The sequence below is a fragment of the Cavia porcellus genome, unplaced genomic scaffold, assembly GCF_034190915.1.
Source record: "Cavia porcellus strain 051 isolate PalLab524CR breed Dunkin Hartley unplaced genomic scaffold, mCavPor4.1 scaffold_4, whole genome shotgun sequence".
NCBI lineage: Eukaryota > Metazoa > Chordata > Mammalia > Rodentia > Caviidae > Cavia > Cavia porcellus.
Window position 1 is genome coordinate 64,308,277 of NW_026947487.1, and position 13,463 is coordinate 64,321,739.

Here is a 13,463-nt window from a genome sequence, read left to right on the forward strand (position 1 = left end):
CTCTCTGCTCCCAGCTCATGATTATCACTTCAGTTTACCATCTCACAGCTGTCTAGGATCCAGCTGCCACTCTCCAGTCTGTGCTAGCAGTGCAATAGAATGGCATCACTGAGCACCCTGGTTTCCCTCTGAGATTTTATCCCACTAGAGGGTGGGGAAATAATGAACAAAGAAGTTAAGACAAAATTCATAGTTGTAAACTCTCAATCCATCAGTGAGGTATGGCCCCAACAGATGGCTCATATTTGAAGAGCAGAAGTAACATGATTTTTAAGTTTGCATTCATTCCCTCTCTAAAGCTCAAAGACAATGTGTTTAGTATACAGTTCCTAGACTGGCTGTCAAGCACATGGGGCATAAGGGGGCTCAATTCTTGGCAGAAAGAAGGTGTGGCCCCCATAAACCAGCATAAGGCCACTGTAATCAACAAAAAGAAGTACAATACATGTGGAAAAAGAGCAAGACTCAGAAATTATAAAAGAGATTCAGAGTGTATCTGGGTTGAGGAGGTCCATGGAGAGACTATTAAAAATACTACCAATTTAGTTATAACTGTTTCACTTGCATCCTAAGAAGGATGTATCATTAATCCTACTAAACTAGTTAATTGTGGTTATATTTTTATATAATATTTGGAATGAAACCCAAGGCTTTGTACACACTGGGCAAGTGCTTTACCAGTGAGCTACCTCCTCAATCTCATTCATTCTAGTTTAGAGTTCAAGAAATTTTCCCAAGGAAATACCCTTCATAAGTGATAAAACCAGAATATGAGCCTCATTCTATTGAGCTGACAGATAGTGCCTGTGAACTATGCCACAGTATGATAAAATTAAGGCAATAGAACTAAGAGGAAATTGCAAAGCTATTCATATTGCACTCATCACTGACTTTCAACTTGTTTCATGGATCTCTGTGCAATAAAGAGTTAACACCACAGGCCTCAATACCATTTTCTGAATGGCTTGCTTATATGATTGGCCCTTAGAATCTGAGGATGTGGCTGTATATCCCCTCCAGGGGGAGAACCACAAGTGTCTCCTGAGATCTGTGCCATGTTTGAACTTAGGGTGTTGGCATTGAATCTTCTTTGAATTTCTTGTAGAATTCTGTGGTGAATCCGTCGGAACCTCGGCTTTTCTTTGTTGGTAAAGATTTAATTACATTTTCAATTTCATTAATTGAAATTGGGTTATTTATTTAGCAGTTTTACACCTTCTTGACCCAGCTTTGGTAACTCCAAAAAGTGAAAATACTTAGGAATCAATCTTAAAAAATGAAATACTTAGGAATCAGTCTAAAAATAGAAGTAAAAGACGCATTTAGGGAAAATTATAATACCCTGAAAAAGAAATTGAAGAGGACCTCAAAAAATGGAAGGATATCCTTTGTTCATGGATAGGAAGAACAAACATTATGAAAATGCCCATTTTCCCAAAAGTGTTATACAGATTTATTGCAATCCCAACTCATTTCTAGGAATCTATCCATATTTTCTGTGTTATCAAGCCTATGAGAATAGAGATTTTTGAAATAGATTTAATGATCTTCTGCATTTCCACAGAGCCTATAGTGATTTCACCTTTTTCATTCCTTATTGCATGCAGTTGAGCTTTTTATTTCCTTTTTAAACTAAGGTTGGCTAGAGGCTTATCAATTTTATTTATTCTTTCAAAGAATCAACTCTTTAATTCGTTGATTCTTTGTATTGTTTTCTTAGTCTCTATTGCATTGATTTCTGCTCTGATCTTTATAATTTCCTCCTTCTTTTGACTTTGGGCTTGACTTGCTCTTCTTTTTCTAGATGTTTGAGGTGTAGCAACAGGTTGCTTATTTGTGTTCATTCTGTTCTCCTGATGAGGATATTCATCGCAATAAATTTTCCTCCGAGGACTGCTTTCATTGTGTCCCACAGGTTCTGGTTAAATGTATTTTTATTTTTGTTTGCTTGTAGATATTATTTAATTTCTTCTTTCATTTCCTGTGATCCATTGATTGCATAGGAGTATATTATTCTGTTTCCATGTGTCTGTGGGGTTTTTGCAGTTTCTTTTATCATTAATTTCTAGTTTCATGGCACTATGATCTGATAACATGTGATTATTTCACTTCTTTTGCATTTACTTAAGCATGTTCTGTGGGCTCATATATGGTCTATTTTAGAGAATATTCCACGTGCTGCTGAGAGGAATGTATATTCTTCTTTTCTTTTTGTACCATATATTGAACTCATTACTGCATGCTAGCAAGGCAGGTTAATGGTTATAACTGATATATATTGGTTTATTTTTGACATGTTATCTTTATGCTTTTGATTCTTTATCTTTTCTCTCTGTTTGATTGCTTGCCTTGCTTAGTGATTTTTTCCTATGTCTGTCTAGAGTGCTTTTCAGCATTTTTTGCAGGGTTGGTTTAGTGGTCACGAAGTTCTTCAGGTGTTTTTTGTTGTGGAAGTATTTTATTTTTTCATCCATTTTGAAGGACAGTTTTTCAGGGTACATCATTCTGGGTTGGAAGTCATTTTCCTTTAGGATCTGAAATACTTCACTCCATGCTTGTTTTGGTTTCACTGTGTTGAGAAGTCTGCTATGCTTTTGATAGGCTTTCCTGTACAGCTGATCTGTCCTCTCTAGAAACTTTTAATATTCTATTCTTGTGTTGGATTTCTGGGATGTTGATTATTCTATGTCTGGGTGTAATTTTGTCTTGGGTATGGTTATTCAGAGTTCTATATGCTTCACTGATCTGTATGTCAGTTTCCATTCTCATGTTTGGGAAATTTTCAGCTATTACTTCTGTAAATAGCCTCTTCATGTCATTTGTGATGTCACATTCTTTTTCATTTATCCCTATCAATCTTATGTTGTTTTTCTGTGCATCATCTTGCAGCAGTTGAATTGTCATTTCCTTGTTTTTTTGCTTTTTAAGATCTTTACTTTCCCGTTCACCAGCTGCAGTCTTGTCTTCAAGGTCTGAAATTCTATCTTCACATTCATTGATGTGGTTTTGCAACTTTCAATGGAATTTTTGATTTCCTGTGTATCTCTTTGAATCTCCTTCATGTATTCTGTTTGCTTCTTATATTGTTCATTCAGGGTTACCATCTTTTTGCATTGTTCCTCTAATGTTTTAACAATGTCTTCTTTAGATGTGTTAAGTATTTCTTTCATTACATTTATCATTTCTTCTTTTACCTGGGAGACTATTTCTGATCTGAGTTCTTTTATAGCTTCCCAGAATTGTTTCTTTACTTCAGTTATTATCATTTCAGGAATTTCAGGTGTATGGCTTATATTTTCTTCTGTGTCCATGTCTCCATGGCTTGCTTGGGTAGGGCTGGAAGTTTGAGATTGCATTTTGCTTTTTCATTTTGTCATTATTGTATATTTCTGTATTTTGAGAGATGTTCCAAAGCTTCCCCTGTGGGCGGAGAATCAAATTGCACATGTTTGGCTCCTAGAACTGGATTCAGGCCTCTGCTAGCCACTTGAAGGTTGCTAGGCATGCCCCAGTTATGCCCATGGGGACCTCCTGTTGATCCTCCAGTGATGCTTGGTGAGGTCTTATTGGCTGGGAGTGACATTCCAAAGATTCCCATGTGCACTGAGAATCAAGTCTTGCATATTCAGCTCCCAGGACTGCATTCAGGCCCCTGCTAGCTGCTTGGAGGTCACTGGGCATGGCACAGTTAGGCCCACAGGGACCTCTCCTGTATGCTTCTGGTGAATGAAATGCTGGAAGTGGTCTCACCAGCTGAGAGCAAAGTTTCAAAGCTTCTTCCATGCTCTGGGAATTAAATCTCACACATTCTGCTCCTGGGACTGGATTCAGGCCCCTGCTAGCCACTTGGAGGTGCTAGATGTGGCCCATTTATGCCCAGGGGGACCTCCCAGTGCATCCTCTGGTGATTTGTGGTGCTGGATGTGTTCTTATCAGCTGGGAACAAGGTTCCAAAGCTTCCCTCATGCTCTGGAAATCAAATCACCTATGTTTGGCTTTTAGGACTGGATTTTTAAAGCTCTATCTTCATTTTTTCTTGACATAGACACTACATAAATGTCCTTTCTGAATCATATCTCTTCATTTCCATCTATTTTATTAGAGGTCAGCTGACAAGTTTAGGGCTCACTGTGGCTGATCAGTGCAAGACTTGAGCCTTGAAAAGTTTTTACTACTTATTTTGTAATCGTGGACCTGAATGTGGTTACAGTGCTTACATTTTTCTAAGTAATGTTTTGAGAAAAGTTAGAAGAAAGTTCAGGGCCATTTTTTTAATGCTGTCTTCACTTTCAGCTCCAACAACCTTAAGGATTTTATTTGAGAGAGAAGCTATGATTAGCTGTGCTTCCAAATGCCAACTACAGAGAAAGGTAGAAAAGTGTGGGCTGTTGGTATTTCTTTTTTTTTTTTTTTTTTTTTTGTCTTTTTCTTTTTTAATTGGTACCGGGGATCGAACTCATGACTGTCTGCTTACAAGGCAGGCGCTTATGCCACTGAGCTAAATCCCCAGCCCCAGCTGTTGGTATTTCTTTTCTATCTGCTATCAGTTGTCAGGTGGCTGTTGAATGGCTCACTGATTGTACAGGACTCACCATCACTGCTTAGAATCATAGGCTTAAGTACTTTACAATTCATTCCAATATGACCAGTGACTGTTATTCAAAGTACAGCCTTTGGACTTTATTGTACAAAGATCTTGGCTTTAGTTAACTGCTATGTTGGAATTCCAAGTACCTAAGATCTCATTAGAATAAATGTCTTCAAAATTTAGTGCCTTTGAACAATAAGGAGCCTTGATGCTCTTTCCTTTTAGTGAAGTTTCATCAAAGCCATTTGCCCTCTATTTTCTTTATCTTATACGCTTGGGTAGCTAAGTGTTATTTTTTCCCTTTTGTTCCCAGGACCTCAGCCCTAGTACAAACAAATCCTACCACTTTCTTGAGTATCAGTTTTGTTTTTCAGAAAAATTTTAGGGAGAGCTTGTCTTGGATATTGCTAAGAAACTTTGCCTTGGACCCTGCTGATTACGAACTGAAACCTCTATATACTGAGAGTCAAAATGAATCTTTTCTCCTTTACATTACAGAGGTCAAGTATTGTTTTTCAACAATGAAAAATAACAAAGATGGATTTTGGTACTAGAAGTGGGGTTCTTGCTGTGACGATGGGGTTCAGACGCCTGTGGAACAGACTTGCAGGAGGAATTTAAAAAGATGTGGAGATGCCAGAAGTAGTCTTAGAGTGCTGTGAATTGAGCTTGATAGGAGCTTCTTGTGGGAGCACAGAAGACCAGAATGTTGACAATAATGCAAATGTCAAGATCAGACTCAGGTTTTCAGTTGGGAAGAACTCCATTGGCAGTTAAATTCCAGGCTATGTGTGTTATGCTGTGGCAGAAAATTTTGCTCATGTCCTGAGCCTTTTTATGAGACTGAGATTAAAAGCAATGGACTAATTAATCCATAAAAGAAATTTCAAGGCAGTCTAACATATTGAGGCAGTTTCATGGGATTGTTGGGGGCTTTTACCCACATCTATGTTGATAATAAGTAAATGTTCCAGAAGAATGATTTAAAATTTTTTGAGTTTATCCCAAAAGGAAGTCTGATCAGGATCCATAAAGATAGAGCAGAAGTGAACTTGTTGAAAAGATTAGCATTAAAAATTTTTGGAATAGGACAATAAGAAAAATGACTTGAAAGAATGTGAGGAAACAGTCAGTTTCTACTATTTGCAGGCTCAAAATAGTACAGGTGAAACACTCTGCTTTGTGAGGGGAGCCCTATAGTCTTCACTGGAGAAAGGCTGCCTAGGAATTGATTCCCCAGGATTCACTTCACTGTGCTTAGCCATCTGTGCACTTGGGTGCTTGGGCACTTGGTGTCCTCTGTAACTATCAGGAAGATGCAAAATAGCAATAAACTATAGAGTCATCGATGTGGTGCTGGTGAAGCCAAGAGTACATTGGAGACCCCAGGATGTCGGAGAAGACAGGAACATGGAATATCTGAGAAAAGTTGCCACCAATGATCAAAGCCAGTCCTTGAGAAAAGTCACGAGGACTGTAATCACCTTAGGGGCAGGGTCACCCAATAGCTTTGCAGTTCATATCGTGCCACATTTTGCCCTATGTACTAGAATGGAACTATGGAGTTTAATGTTTGCTCGGTTGGATTTTAGTCTTGCTTTGGTCCTATTACTTTTTGTCCCCTTATCTATTCTTTTGGCATAGGAACATTTATTCACACTGTTGTATGCAGGCAGTGGTTTAACTTTTTCTCAGTAAGTGCGTAAGGGTTTGCCTTGCATCTTAGAGGAGACTTTGGATTTGGACTTTTTTACAGTGCTGAATGTGTGAATACTTTGGCAGCTCTTAGTGATGAACCAAATCCATTTTGCATAAAGGAGTGCACATTAGGAACAGAATGTTACATTTGGTATTTAGATGTCTCCTCAAAATCTCATGTGCTCAAAGGTGGGGCTTTTCTTTAATTATTATGCATGTTGATAGGTTTTCCTTTTATTAAATTGATGCATAATTTTATGTATTTATGGTGTTCAAAAATCACATGTCAGTACACGTATATATTGAGCAACTATCATATCAGGGTAGTTGATATACTCATGACTTCAAGTAATATCATTTTCCTAATTTTTATTTTAAAAAAGCAGTGCTTAGCTTATTAGGACTCATCATTTATAAACCTATGTGGGCTTTTAGTCATAAATGCTACTTTTTGAGTGCTTGAAAACAGTGATGTATTCATCAGATATGAATTTTATAGGTCATAAGCTTAGTTGTATAAAAATAGATCATTATTATTTTGAAACTTAGCTTCACTTTAATCGTTGACCCTCATTCAACTCCCTAGCCAAGTATAATTATGTAAGCTAACCAAGAAAAAAAAGGAAACATCACTTCTATTGAATTCTTGTTTCTCAAGCAAGCTACAATAGTTTTCTCATATGGCCATATATGCTCAAATTTGTTCCCTATGGTTTTTACCTCTGCATAAGATCAAACAGAATTTAGAGAAGCAGCATAATTTGCTGTGAGGATTGTTGTATTATCTCTCTTGTCTGCTAAGAGATAATACCTAAAACCCATAACTTATTAGAGGAGAGATTGAAGAGTCTGAGGGATTTAGTCCATGGTCTGCTGGTTCCCAGACAGAAACATATGGCAGAAAGGCATGGCAGAGCGAAGTTCTTCAGTTCAAGTGAGAAGCAGAGCAGCAGGACAGTGCCTCAGAGAAAGTGATGAGGAACCAGACACAGATACCAAGGTCACACTTCCCAGTCTACCCAGAAATAACCAGAAATGTGGTCCACCAACCCCCCAGACAGATCCTAGTTCCAACTGAGTTAACACAGTTGCTAAGAAAATCAAGATGGAATAAGGCATATTTGTCTTGAAATATTTGAATCAACAACTGAGACCCTGGGCCTTGGGCTAGTGTAAGATAAATGTCAATATTTAAATTTCCTCCACTCCATTGGCTGGCATTACACTCCATGTTGCCTAGGAGGAGGCCATGTCAGCTGATTGCCTCAGGACCCGCTGTAAGTGTGAAGGGGGCGATCACACCAGATGAAGGCAGAAAGAGCAAACCTAAAATACAGTCAGTCCTCCCTCCCAGGAAGACAAAGTATAACCCTCACTTTGAATCTAGAGAGGCTCTTCTGGAGGATTTTCCTCTTTTTTTTTTTTTTCTTCCTGAGAGAATGATTAAAAAATGGCTGAGCAAGATAGCATTTAACTCATAAATAAGTAGACTCTTTTCTTTGTCAGGTAAAATTATGGTTGGTGGCCAGAAATCAAATTTAATTATATTGAGTTGTTGATTATGGAATTCCTACTTGACAAAATCTATCTTGTTAGAAATTGACACCAAGATCCTTGGCTCTGCATTTATTTCACAGACATCCCTCATCTCCTTTCTTGAATTGGGCAACTTTTCCACTTTCTAAATTCTCAGCATCACTCTGTTTTCTATAATTATGCAAACAATTACAAAAAGGAACAATGTTTACATCTGCAAACTCTCCTAGTGCTCTAAGGAGGAAATTGTCTCTGGATACTTGTGTTTATTTAAAGTCAGTTTAAGATTTTTTTCCAAATACTTTCCACCAATCCTGGGACCACATTTCCTTGCCATCATGTTCTTTCAAAGCTTTAAGTGTGAAGACTGTTCTGTGTGTGTGTGTGTGTGTGTGTGTGTGTGTGTGTGTGTGTGTGAAAATGATATATTTTAGATAGATACTTATTTACTGTTAGCATCAATTGTGTTTGATACACAAAGGTTTGTGTTGAAATTAAGTGTAACCTTTAGATTACAAAATCCAAATGAAGTAGAAAACTCATACAAATATGCAAATAAAGCTGAGAACATTTTTAATTAATCTAAATGAAGTGGATTTACATCTTAAATTATTTGCAAACTCTAAGGAACTCATTTTGCCCTTCATAGCCTAACACAGATAAAGTTCATTAGCATAGAAGTGGCACTGAGTGCAGATCCTTAGGTAATTAGAATTCTGACGGTCTCTTGACTGATAAAGGAAGTCTGAGTCAAAGAAATAATGAAAGTTTTTAAAATCCCAATAGTTTAAAATATATTTAAAATTTTTAATTAAAACATAACAATTATATATATTTATGAGAACAGTGTAATATTTCAATGTGGTATATTATATGCAACGATCATGTCATGGTGATTGGTGTGTCCATTACCTGAAGCATTTATTATTCCTTTGTGTTAGGAGCCTTTGGAATCTTTTCTATTAGCTATTTTGAAATACATATTTAATTATTGTCAATCACTATTACTCTATGGTGCTACAGAAGGTTAGAAGTAACTCTTATTTTCCATTCTTTTTTCTTCCATCCCAGTCTTCCTAGCCTCTCCACTATAAGATTAATTTTCTGTTTCCCCAAGTAAGTGAGGACATGTAATGCCCGTATTTTTGTATTTGATTTATTTTACTTTACATAATATCTTTGAGCTTACCTTTGCTTCTGTAGATAATAAGACTTCATTCTTTTTATGGACTCATAATACAATTATGATGCATATATATTATATTTGCTTTATCCATTCATCTATTGATTGCCAAATAGATTGATTCCATATCTTGTGTAGCATGAACAGTGCCACAACAAACATGGAAATACAGATGTTTCTTCAGCATATCAATTTCCTTTCTTTTGGATATATATCCTGTAGAGGCATTGCTGTATTATAACATAGCTCTAATTCTAGTTTTTAAATTTTGTAGGAATTTTCATATAGTTTTTCATAATAGTGGAACTAATTTACATTCTTACCAATTGTGTATTCAAGTTCCTTTTCTTCACGTTCATGCCAACATTGGTTATCTGTTATCTTTTTTATAATAGCCATTCTAATTAGAGTGAGATTATATCATATTATGGCTTGGTTTGCATTTCCCTGGTGATTAGTGACACTGAACATTTTTCCCTCCATATATTTACTGGTCAGTTTATTACTTCTTTTGAGAAATGGCTATTTGGATCATCTATCCACTTTTAAATCAAGTTTTTTGGGGGGTTTTGCTGTCACATTGTTGGAGTTCCTTTGTAGTCTAGATATTCTTGTCATATGAATAGTATTCTCTTCCATCCTATAGGCTGTCTTTTTACTTGATTGGTTGTTTCCTGTATCATGAAGAAGCTTTTTGATTTGACTTAATCATTTTTATCTATTCTACTTTTTTGCTTGTGATTTTGGGGTTACATCCAAAAAATATTTGCCAAGATCAATGTCTGGAAGCACCTTTCCTGTGTTTTCTTCCAATAGGTTCATAGTTTCACGAAAGTCATATGTTAAGTTTGCAGCCCATTTGGTCAGCTTTTGTATATGGTGGGTGACTTAGCGGGATCTGGTCTCTTTTTCTTGAACATGGGTATCCAGTTGGACCAGTACTAGTTACTGAAGTGAAATTCTTACATTTTTTCTCCAAGATTCTTCTCTAATACTCTTTTCAAGAAGACAGAAGTGATTTACCGTAATACAAATGAGGTTTAAACTCCAAGGCCCCTAACTAGGATAGGCTTCTTTTTTATTTTGAGTACTGGGAATTGAACTCAGGACCCCAAGCTTGCAAACAGGCACTGCACCACTGAACTAAATTCCTGGCTCCTGGGGTAGCCTTCTTTCAATGATCTAGAGGTACCCAAGCAATGTATGCATGTATATGTGTAATTTTATAAAATCTGTAGAAATTTCAGTGCCTAATTGCAATCTGTTTAGAATACTATCTTGTTCCTCTTTGATTTTCTCTATGTCACATAGCATTTGGATGCTTAAGGGATCCTGAGGTAAAAGTACATTTAGTTAGGCATTTACTTACAGATTATCAATGACATTATTTCTAGTATTTCCTCTGTGAGAGTGGTTGTCAAGTAAGGATGTGCCACACCAAAGTGTAATGTACAAGTGGATGTACCAGGTATGGTAAAAAATATGGTAAATGTTCAAATGTTGATGCATAACCCCTCAAGATACTCCCTCCTGCTAGGGAGGACATGCTGTAACATTTTTATCAGTCTTCCTGTCCATTGAGTATACTGGACAGCAGCATTTGCCATATATTTGGTCTCAGAACTTTGAGAACTGCTTCAGAAAGTGGGAAGAACAATGGGATAAAAGGCGAAAGAGAAGTGTGTTTTGATTAACAAAAGTTTGATTTGGTTGTGGTTGTACAACTTTGTCAATGTACTAGAGTCTATGGAATCTAATATTTTAAGTTTGTAAATTGTGTCATGAAAATTTTTCAGTTTAATAGTTGTTTTATTTAAAAAAGAAAGGTGGGTATTTTAAAGGGAAATAATGGCAATGCGTCATTTATTATAAATCACTTAAGAATCTAATAGTCAATGTGTACCCTGATCATGCCTCAGGTTATGATATACTAGCACATTGCACAGAAACATTCTGATATACCAGCACATTGCACTAGAATGTGTAGATTTAAGAGCTAATTCATGGGAAATTATTTTAGTTCTTGGACAGGCACTGTTGGAAGTAGGGGGTTTGGTTCTTCTTGATGTACTTTCATGTCTGGAATGCACTTAGTAATGAAGTCTACATACTAGTACATAATTATCAGTCCACTACAGGATTGATATTGGAACAGCCAAAATGAGGTCCATCAGAGTGTCGCTGTTTGTAGGTGTTAAACTTGTAGCAGTTTTATAAACAGTGAGATCTGTGTCGTCTCAAATGTCAATACAAAACGAATAGATTTTAATCAGTCATGTTAGAAGGAGTAAATTAACTTTATATTATCTTTACATAATATTAAAAAATCATAGCTCTATGAATGGGTAATAATGGACTATGAAACTGAAAATATAGCCAAGTACAATTAAAGAACTATGTTATTTCACAAGATGGTTTTATTTTCTGGATTTTTACAATGTTAGAGATATTTTCAGTTTCTCAACATTCTTAATTTATGGTGATTATTTCCTCATCATGAATAAATATTCACTTTAGAACCTAATTTTATATTCGCAATTTTATCTTATTTTTTAAAAATGTTACCCCACAAAGCCAAAATATCTTTACAAGTGATATATCCTTTATCTGTCTCACAGACTAACACATTTGGAATCTTATTTGTTGAGAAGCTGTGATGTACAAAAGTCTCTTAGAGGCCTGGTGTTCCTTGGAGGATTTTCTTAGCCTTCCTGAGCCAACAATGCTCTATCTATAAAACCAAAAGAATGAGCTTGCTCATAAGATCATTGCAGGGATTCAGTGAGGGCAAAGGACACAGGGGAGGCATATTTTGAATGCCAAACCCCATTTAATCAGTCAAGCTTTAAAATAGCCCCATTCTCTGTCTTACTCTAGCTCATTCTAGTAATCTGCTCTTGGGCTCCCTCATTTCCTCACCTGTAAGAGGGGGATGTGCTCCACCCATATAATTGCAGTGGGCCTTAAATGGATGATATCTTTTATTACTATTGAATTATACTGTTATTCATTATCTGTGTCAAATAACGTCTCTGAAGGACTATAGGGAATTACAAAGACCATACTAAATTAACTTCTTACTTTTTTTCTGAAATGTTTTTTTTTAACTGTCATTTGTAGGAGATTCACTTATTTCCCAGTGATGAATATTATACTGACTTCAAGTTTTATGACTGATGGTTTTTTAATTTTTTAGTTTGAGCCCTCTGAGTATGAAATGCAGGTGTGTTACAATACCATTTGTGCTGTGAACATTTGGGGCACTATTAAATATCAAGGAACTTGTAGGCATCATAAGATTTTGGTAAGATTAATTCATGGAACATAATTTTTTCCAACAGATTAAAAATGCCTGTGATTTTAAATATTATTTCATACCTCATTTATTTCCAAAGAACAGAACTAAATCATAATATGGAAGAAAGTCTCTCTCAAGCTTGTACTCTTTTTCTTCCTTACCCAAGCAGGGAAGTATCTCCTGTTACATTGGAAAAATTTCTCCCATTACATAGCTGCATCTCACATAGAGTGAATCATGGGAAATGCTTCAGTGTCTGTATTTTGGGGGTGCTTAGTATAACTTCAAAGACCAAACAGCAATATTCAAATAGGAACAGAGGATTAAGAAGAAAGTGACAACATTTGCTGGTGTTGAAAAAAAAAAGGAAGAAGATGCTATATATACGTACAATAAGCTCTTGAGTCTAGTTTCCTGGCAACAATATCCTTTTGTGCGCATTTCCAAATAGGGTTTTGTTTTGTTTTCTTTTTTATTCGGTGAATTTTCAGCTCAATGACTTTGCTCTGGTACATGTTAAATGTTCTAGTCACAATGAGTACAGAGCAAACCACTCCTAATTTAGTTATGCTCATAGATTCCAGGCCAATGATTTTTTGACAGAGGGCAGTATGAACCCCTCTTGTTTGCTGCATAATGTCTGGGCACTCAGTTGGAGGGGTAAAAAAACTGCACCGGTGGCTTGATAAACTGAGAACTAGAATCCTCTGGGGGCTTCTGCACACACTGCTCTGACTGCAGGGTTTGGGTGGCTCACACTTGGCTTCACCTGAACTGTTGATCAGAGACTCATTTTCCAAGGCTTGAGCTTTCTCTTAAGATTGCAGTTCATGGCAGATCAGCACTCCCACAGAGAATGCTGCAGTGAACCAAGGGACAGATGCAAACCTTTATCACAGAGCCTCAGAAGTCACAGCATCACTTCTGCCATATCTATTAATGGAGGCGGTCATGACTCAGCCAGATTCCAAGACTGGGGACACAAACCCTACTTCTCAATTGAAAAGAATTGTCAGCCATGTTTTAAACCTGTTGTAATTTGCAAGTTTACCTTTGTAACCAAGGCTCAAGAGTGAGCACATAATCACTTTCACTGAACAGCACATTTTAAGAGAGAAATCTTGATAAGGAAGTGAGGAGAGGTGGCCTGCAACCTGCTA